Source organism: Micropterus dolomieu, linkage group LG16 (assembly GCF_021292245.1).
Source record: "Micropterus dolomieu isolate WLL.071019.BEF.003 ecotype Adirondacks linkage group LG16, ASM2129224v1, whole genome shotgun sequence".
NCBI lineage: Eukaryota > Metazoa > Chordata > Actinopteri > Centrarchiformes > Centrarchidae > Micropterus > Micropterus dolomieu.
The window spans coordinates 11650418-11660319 of NC_060165.1; positions in this window are offsets into that span (position 1 = coordinate 11650418).

The following is a 9902-nucleotide window of genomic DNA, read 5'->3' on the forward strand; positions in this document are numbered from 1 at the left end:
GCTTACTTTGCAGAGTTTTCTGGGCTAACTATCAAGGACAAGGTGAGGAGCTCAAATATTCAGAAGGACTCAGCAACAGCCACAGAAGGATTACAGCCACCCTACTTCAGGTCACCTGCGCTACTTTGCTTAGCCTGTTTATACCACAGGCCAGACAAATAGATATAAATTTGTGAAAGGATGGCTAAATGGAATTAGTAAACTATCAATATACAGTAGAGAAAGCAACAGAAGTGCTTGGTGAGGAACTATAATATTTATTGGATTTTTAACAGCCTAAAAGTCAGACATGCTTTTGCAGTCCCACAGATATAGTATATTATAGACACTTTCTTCTTTATAACAGTGTCTGTGAGGGAAATAAAAATCTCATTTACTGCTGATATAGACACCAGACGATAAAAGTTTTCACTTTCCTCTTTTGTAACCATGACTAAATCATCACTCTAGTGTAAAAGTATAATTCATCCTTCCTGTTGTCAGCCAAGGCTCATTCACAGGACTCAGACCTTTTGCACTCCCTCTTGTTACCATGGAAACTGTGATGTTCAGAGCAACATTGTCCAAAATTGTCTTTCTGGCATTGTATACCACAATTTATCTATGTGCATAATTTTAGGAACTAAAAGCTGGTGACACAGACAATTAGTCTAGTACTGTATGTTTCGTATGAATTTAGAAAACCTTGTCTAGTCTGGCTTCAGACATGCAGGCCAGGTGAATTGGTGTCTCCAAAATTGTCTTTAGGTGTGAGTGGTTGTTTGTCTATGTGTGACCCTGCGATGGACTGGCGACCTGTCCAAGGTGTACCCTGCCTTTCGCCCGATGTCAGCTGGGATTGGCTCCAGCCCCCTGCAACCCTGTACGCAGGATAAGCGGTTGATGATGGATGTCTTGTCTGGCTGATCTAATATTAAATCTAAAGCCTGTGGATGTAGTTGAGTTAAATTCTGACCTTTTTAATGCTGTGCAAAAGAAAACAGCTGAGGTACATTCTATTTGAGGTACAAGTCTTACTCCGATCATCTTTGCATTTAATATACTCAGGCACCTAGTTATTAAATTCATATTTGCCATGTGCCTTCTGTTCAGATCTTGTCTTCCAACCAAAGGCTGTAACTCCCTGACCCTTTGTGTTTAGCTGTGGAAAGGACTCCATATTTAGCCTATGCTAAGTTTATTATATTTTTGAAAAATTTTGATGTGGTTTCCTTAATCTACGAGCTGCCATTTGGAAGTATCGAAATAGGAGCTTTGCTACCTACTGTCACCATTAGCAGTACTTTTCCATTATACTTTTACTCCATGCAAACCACTATCTGCTTTGGTTTTGCAACGTTTTCCAACCCGAAGCCATGCTGCTCGCTCAAGCTTTGATATATCTCTGTTACCTCAACAAGTTGGTTATGATTCATCTGTACTGATGTCTGCAGGACAGAAATTAAAGAACACATAAAATCAGAATGACCAGGTGTCACCATAATCACAGAACACATAATAACACAAGGCAAGCATTGGCCTGCTAATAACAGACCAAACGCTCTAGTTAATATTTTATGGTATGTCACTGTCCTGGGGAACCAAAGTGATTAGTTGTTGAAATTATCTTACATGTAATATATATTTACCCGAATGTTCCAGAGATCAGCGACCTGTATTGCGTGCAGCACACATCCCCACACACACAGACACTGAGCTTCTGGAAAGAAAGCAGCAAATCTTCTGTGTAATGTCACAAACATAACAAACGCTGTAGTTTTTGGAGTAAAAACTACATTTGATATCTTGCAAATATGTAAAGCCTGTGTTGATAATGAAGCATGACTAACCGTGGAAGATGTTTCTTAGGAATCCAGTGCTGTGGACAGGAAGGGTAATGAGAGAAAGCAAGCAATACTTTCCTTTTTCTTTTTCTTTGGCCTAATGTACATGAGCTCTATTGGAACACCGAGACCACAGAACAATATTTAGCTTTGAAATGATGCTAAATTCTCAAAGCATATAACCTGTTTACACAGCTGTGTCAGATGTGAGAGATAGTAGATGAAATATTAAGATGTGCCCATCTGCAACCTCAAGTCTTATTAAGAAGAAACATAATTAAATCTAGTTTCAGCATTGGTTAATGCATTGGGGGGAAGACTTTCTGTGCTCACTTACGCATTTTAAAAAGTTTGCACAGGGGGGATAGATAGTTTTACACAAGGAGGCCAAAGGTCAGAATCAGATACAGAACATCACCTGGAGGGAGAGTGGGATCGGTGTCTTGAAAGGTTTCATTACTTGGGGAGGGGATTATGCAGAAGAAAGGTGTTTATCTAGATTTCAGTTTGTGTTTCAGACCTTTTCAGATTTTGAAGTACACCTCTATGTCACAGCTATTGTTCACAAAACCAATAATCGAATCCAAACCAATAAATTATCTCTCGACATTATCAGTATGAAAGAGGGTTGTGGTGACTTGGGGTTTGTACTTGAAGGTCAGTTGTCATGTTATTGATTTAATAGCAGAATGTTTATTCTCAAGACCACAAATGGAGGTATAATTTCACTGAAAACTCTTCACAGGAGGCGTAGCGATGAGCAGCACAGCAGAGCGTTAGCAGAGCAGCACCAACAGCATTAGTGCTCCATTTTCTGCATGGGATGCGTTCAGGCACAGTATGGGGTGTAGGTTAACTGTGTTTTGTCAGCGCCCAGACCTCAACACACAATCACTGAAGTTACGTACGCAAAAACAGAAGAAAATAAATTTAAAGCGTAAAAATAGGCAACAAAAAACACAGCTGAAACACTTTCAGTGTAGACACGCCGTCAGTGTCTCTCTCCTTATTTCTTTTGCAGCTTTGTGATAAAGACTGGCTTGGGCATAACACGCAAGCAAAGTTTTACATCTGTTTAATTGCATGTTTCTTTAATTGGATCTTTTATAGTGATTCTAACTTTGTCTCTAAAGCAGCAATATGGGATTTAATGGGATGACAGCACCATAAACCTCAGTTGCTAATAGTAGCTGTGGTGTGTCATAGTGCTCTGATGCCCTGCCACTCTGTGGGCCATTTTATAATGTCATAAGCTGTTTATAGCAGCTGTCACACAGCGTATAAACACACACACACACAAACTCATTCAGTGTTTGACGTAAAGTGAATTTACATAGCCTACATAGTTTTAGTTACCTGACAAAACCTTAACAAAACTTGTTGCACTGCCGTGCATGGATATTGTTGTAATAATTTATTGCAAGTCATTGGCAATGATCATTGAGAATATTTTCCATTGAATGTAATCAATGTTCTGTTTGGCACGTGGGTGCTTTTCAGGGCACTGTTCCGGGGAAAAAAGAACTCTGCATAAGCTGCATAAAGAGGCTGTTTATGTGATCTTTACACTCTACAAATCATTCATCGCTATAGTAAATACAAGCATGAAACAGCTTTATTTATAATGTGCAGCTACTACTAAGCTCTGACAGAGTGAGTAAGTAGGCTGATCATATTTTTTGTAAGCAATACGTATGAAGCCAAACTGGATGCTTCAGCTCATTCCATGGAAGACATAAAATATGACTGTACAAGATCCTCCTCTGTTCTGCAGCCCTCTTGATTTTTATTTTATCCAAACCTCTATAAAAACCTCCTCACTCCCTTCTCTTCATCTCTGCCATGTCTTCCTCATACTCCTTTCCTTAATCTAAATTTTCCATTTGCGCGGCACTCCCTTTCCCTTTTCTTCAGTCCTTTTTGTCAGTCTCTTTTTTTGTTAGCTTCTGTCTCTTCCTGCTTGTCCTCCTCTTTTTCCTCTGCTCGTCGCCTCCCATTTTCCTACTCACCTTACAGAACTCCTGTCACATTTCATCCTCCACCTTGCTCACCACTCCTCTTTTTGTACCCCGTCAGCCATCTTCTTATGATCTCCAGCAAGACAAGGTTTCACAAAGTAAGATGAGTTTTAGTCATGCCAGGGCATTTTTAGGTGTAGGCAATGAGCTAGCTGGAGTTGCTTCAAAGAGGAGGAAGATATTTTTCTAATACTTTTTACACACAATCTACTTTGCTGTCACACTGACGTCCACATGTGCGTTATGTTGTTAAACACTCACACTACACACCTGACAGTGAGAGGAGTCTGCAGGCAAGTGTAGCCTGTCGCTTGCTGTCATATGATGAACTAAAGTGTTTTATCTGCTGGCTGACACTTATTTTGTGCCCCCATGGTTCATTCTCCCATCAGGCTGTGCACAAATCATGCATACATGATATAAATAACTAACGTACTTATGTTCCCTGCAAACATCCCAGTATAATATGATCCAGACTGGGTGAAGACTCACACTGTGAAATACTGTGCATGCGCGCAGGTACGTCCTCAAATTGAGTCACATAGTAGTTGAGAAATACTGATAAATGATCAATGGTTCCCCGAGCTGGTCCACAGATTGGGACCGATCCAAGTGAATGAATGAATGAATGAATACATGTTTTTTCATTCAAAGTGTCATAGGGTACACATAAAGTGCCCAACCTACATGGGCTTACAAGATACTACTTAAATTACCTTCAGAGGCAAGAGAAAACAAAAAGAAAGAAAGCCAATATATGGTGCTATATATGTCCACGTGTCAAATATAAATAACCAGGTTTTTTCTATATCATATCATGAACATGATTAAAACCAGGACACCAAAAACAGCCCTGCAGCTAAATGACTAAATGGAAACAGGAGGAAGTATAAGATGGAAAATGTAAATTGTGGAGTATGCCTTTGATAACACAGTGGTATGTTCCTTTAAATCTAGTCCCTATACATTTCAACCAACAATGATTTCTAAGATAAACTCATTCTACACTTTTATTATTGATTTTATTATGATTTATTGCAGTTTTTGTTGTGATAGTGCATTGACAGTTGGATAGCATACAAAGAAGCAGTGGATGTGTCATTGCTGCCAAGGCTTAATAGATGTGTCGCGACTACCTCCTCTTGTGGTTGAGGAAAAACTCCCAGAATCCCTTTCCAGGGAAAATGTAAGAAAGCCCCCTCCCTAGGCTGGATCTGTTCAATTAACCTGCACTAATGCTGCTGTCCTCCTCACTGTCCACCTCCTAAGGAATTTCACAAACATGCCCCACCCTGAAGGCCTCTGGGAGATTCTCCTGAGTAAACTGCTGCAGAGTTCAGTTTGCTGAGGCGTCTCCATCTCCTCACTGGCCTCTACCACATGGGAACTCTCATCCATCAGGAGCTTCTTCCATCCATATTTCCTATTTGCTTTTTCCTTTTCTTTTTCTATTGTTCTTCTTTGATCCCCTTGTAAAGACACTGGTGAATATCTTCCATGCTAAAGGCCTTTTTGGATGCACTCTGGAGTCCCCCCCCCCCAGTTGGAGATGACTGCATTCTGCTTCTGTAGCTCCTCCAGCTTGGTGGCTCCCTACATTTGCTTCTCATTATCTAGGGTGAGCGTCATCTCCTTTATTAACTCATGGAGGGTCTCTATGGTCGTGTTCTGCCTGCCACTCTTTCTCTAGCCTCTCATCCAGCAGAGACTGCAACATGCATGGAAGTTCCTTAAGCTCTTTCACTTTCTGCTGGTCACGTTGTAACCACCGCTGTGCTTTTTCCAGGTCCAACTGCGTGACCAATAATGAGCGTGTCCGGTCTTTTAAGTCAATTTGGTCCAACATCAGCCTGTTCTTCTCACGTTGAAATGTGAGCCTCTCATTATGCAGATGCTGCCATTCTTCCCGGATCTCCTGAGCTTTTGCATCCATGTCACGGCTGAGGACATCGCTTAAATCCTCCTGGCTAGTGCAGACAGTGGTGGTGTCTTTTGCTTGCCAGCAGCTCAGGTTTGGGCCTCCTGATCAACAGGGATCTGGTTTTGCTGGTTGGGAGGATCAGAGTCCACTGGGGTCATAATTTGTTCCTGTGAACTCATTTTATCCTCCTTACAGCGAAAAGAAATGTGTGTGTCTAACTGACAAAGTGTTGATACATTTAAAATGGCAGAGATGGCACCATTAGTAGAACTGAGAACATTCAATCGAATGGGTTTTTTTTCTTTTCTTTCTGTCATTACGCATGCGTCGTCATCCCATTGAACTACTGACGATCAATCAAAGTGTGCAGCTGTTACCATGGTAACGTGATGATAGGAGACGATGCAGAGCACGTACAGACAGCGTCATGTGTGCAGATGTTTGCGTCTGGTTTTTGCTGCAGCTGATTACTGTGGATACTCGCGGGTAATGGCGCTGCGATTTTCACCTGTGAGGTGAAACGCTCGCTGTTGCCATAAGCACTGTGGGTGTAAGTGCTGGTGGCCATGGGAAATAAATTAATGATTGCAAAAACTCAGTCATACTAGCAGATTATGTTATTAGGATGATTGTTTTTAACTTGTAGCCTACTTTCTCCCACTCAGGCCCGGGCTTGTGCAAAGATCAATTTCCTTGGCTTGCTGGCAGAGGCGCCACACTCAGACCTCTCTAAAATGCTGGAAAGTATGTTCATTTAGATAGGCTATTTATCTGATTACGTTGTAGTGCACACTGAAATGAAAATCAATGTCTTCAGGGCAGGGTCTGCACTGCACTCGTCATACCACATAAGGCACATTGTATAAATAATCCCTCTTGAGAACAAATATATACATATAATTTATAACTGTCTTCTAAATAGATTTACAGAAATACTGTGTCTGAAAGGATCCTTAAATGTAAATTCAGCATCCTACTTTCGGACAATTACCAGTCTATTTTTCTACCTACAGGCATATGAGGTTCCTCCCTTTCATCTCTACTCTCCTCCTTTGCTCGTTCTTCTTCCCCTTCACCGCCTCTCCCCCTTTCATTTTCATATTTTCCATGTTTACCTCCCCTCTCACCTCCTGTCATCCTCTCCTGTCACACACCTCGCTCCTCCATGTTATCCTAATCGAAAGAAGAAGTGTTTTTCGTAAATGTTTGTGTTTTTCTGACACAGATGTCAAATGAGAGTGTAACCAAACTTTGTCTCTGGGTCAGCAGAATCTGCCATCTGAAATGATAAAGGAGACCAATTGGGCAAGTCAGATTTGGTCATAACCACAGATACAGAACTATGTCAGTGTAAAAACTCATTCAGCCTCCCTTAAATATCTCTCCTTTGTTTACAGTTTTTTTCAATTGCTTACCTGCATTGGTCAAAACTGAAGTCACATTGTCAAAACTCTTCACGCAGTCAGTGAAACAGAAGTGTATGTGGACCAAATTGTGAATCATTTTTCATTGCTTTCACACAAAATGCATTCAGTGACTACTTTCTCCAAAATCCATGAACTCTTTTCTCATTACCACTTCTCCTCCTTCAAAACTCTATATATCTGCAGCACATTTTTCAAATGCTATCACACTTTGTCCAAAACTTTCAAAACAGAATTATTGCAAATATCCTGCATGTTTGTAGTTTTATGAAATTGGTTTTACTGTAAAACTGCAAGCTGAGTATAAAGCAGGAAATGTGCTTGTATTTTAGCAGAATTGGTTCAAGTGGTTGGTGCTTCTATTACAAGTTGTGGTCATTGTGTCTCCAGTGTTAATTTGTAAACAACTGAGAAAAATTGAATTGCAGCACTGAAATTTCAGGAACTTTTTGTTCACAAGTTAATTGCTGAATGCAGTTTTTCTCAGTTGCTTTGGTACATTTCTACAATCATTCACAGATTCTTATTGACATCATAACAGATATCTTCATCAATTTACCATAGTACACAAAAATTAATTGACATGTAGAAAAAATTTTTTGCACATTCTTACATGTTCAACCATTTTGCATGTAGCGACTTATGCAATGAACTTATGACTAGATGTTTTGGGGGGTAAGGCTACTCAACAGAGAACCAGTAAACTGTAATACATTGTAATCAACATGACATGCAGTAAGCAACTGATAATGTAGGAAACAGCGGACAATTGTACATAATCATTTGCATAAATGTGTCAAAGCATTTGCCATTTGCAATTTCGATCAATTTGAGAAATTGGTTTTACATATGATGTGCACACATGACTAGATGATGTGGAGGTTGAACAAGTAGAATTTCTATTCTGATCTGAGAAATGTACCAAAGTGTCTGAGAACAACTGTATTCTATATGAAATACTGATTTATATGAAAGATCTGTCACATTTTGAAGATAAAGATAATCAAATTTAGATAATGCTTCCTGTTGTTAGTGTTTTGTAGGTCAGTGTGTTATGAGTGACAATGGATGCTTTCTGAGTGAGACTTTTTGCCAGTGTTTTGGTTGAACATGTTCATTTTGAGACTTGTATGAAGTGTTTTGGTGGTTTGAGTGACTTTTGCAGGTGAGATTAATTGTTTGGCCAAGATGCATGTTGTTAATGCAGACTGTGTAAAGAGTTTTGAAAAAGTGGCTTCAGTTTTGACCATTGCATCTTAGCAATTGAAAAAAACTGTAAAAGCTCAGAAAAAAACACACTTCATTTATGCTTTTCTGATTTACTCTTTTTTTCCTCTCTCTCTAAATCATCTTCCAGACATATATGGTAAGGAGTTTAGTATATTTGGACAGGTTAGGACACATGCCTGCCCACTCATACATAAATACAGGCAATCATCTATGGCAGAAAGTCACTTGATAGTTGTTCTTTAAATAATTGCATAGTGAAGCAAACAAATCTCTCTGTTTGTGTTTGTGTGTGTGTGTGTGTGTGTGTGTGTGTGTGTGTGTGTTTGTGTGTGTCTAAAGTTGATTTACTATGAAGAGAACATCTGCTTTCCAGCACCAACAATTTGTAGTGTGATAATGACATTAATATGTGTGTGTGTGCGCGCGCGTGTGTGTTTGTCTGTGCTATTGACGCTGAAGAGGCGCCAGCTTCATAGCTTTTGTCTTTAAAAGAACATTCCATTTTTTTCAATGTCTGATGGTTTACTATTGGTGAGACTTTGGCAATAACTAAAATGCCAAGATAATACATTAGTGGATCAACAGAAGAAACAGTATTGATAATTGATAACCTGTTGTGGTCACTAATGAAGCAAAAATGTGATCATTCTGTGGTTCTAGCTTATGAAAGTGTAAGCTGCGATTTTGAACTGAATACATGTGGGTTTCGTACTGTTGGTCAGACAAAGATGTGACTTTGAGTTTCAGTAACAAATGCAGGGCATTTTCCACTGTATTCTAACATTTTATAGACTAAGCAATGAGCATCTATTTAAAAAAAACTGTCATTGTAAAAACATTACTGCCATTTCTATCACTGTCCAGCGAAAATCACATAACCATGTCTTTCAGATAAACTGAAGGATTAAGTGCTCCTCTATGAAAAATTCTCCTACTTCCGAAATAAACCATTTACAAAAGCAAGTTTTTTTTATGAAAAAAGGACAGTTTCTTTGCTTATGAAAATACATTTTGGAGATGTAGGCAAGTTACAAATTGCACTAGTTTCAGTACAGTACATAACGTCTCGGGTATACGTATGTAACCCTGGTTCCCCGAGAAGGGGAACGAGAGACTACGTCGGTTACGACACTATGGGAACGCCTCTAGGCGAAGCAGGTCTGAACGTGAATGAAATCACTCCAATCCTATTGGCCTGTTGCTAGAACGGTAAGGTGTGACGGAATAACCGGAGGAGTATAAAGCACACCTGTACACACTCATCATTAGCTTAAACTATGAAGCAGGCGCTTCAGGCGGGGAGAGAGGTGCGGCGGACCGACGCAGTCTCTCGTTCCCCTTCGAGGGAACTCGAACTACGTCGGTTACGACACTATGAGAATGAGATACCCACTAAACCGTGCCGAAAACCCCGCCTGCCCCTGTGTGCAATAAAGTGGCACTACTAAGAGGAGAGCGCACGAGTGCCAGGTGCCGAAGGAAGGTC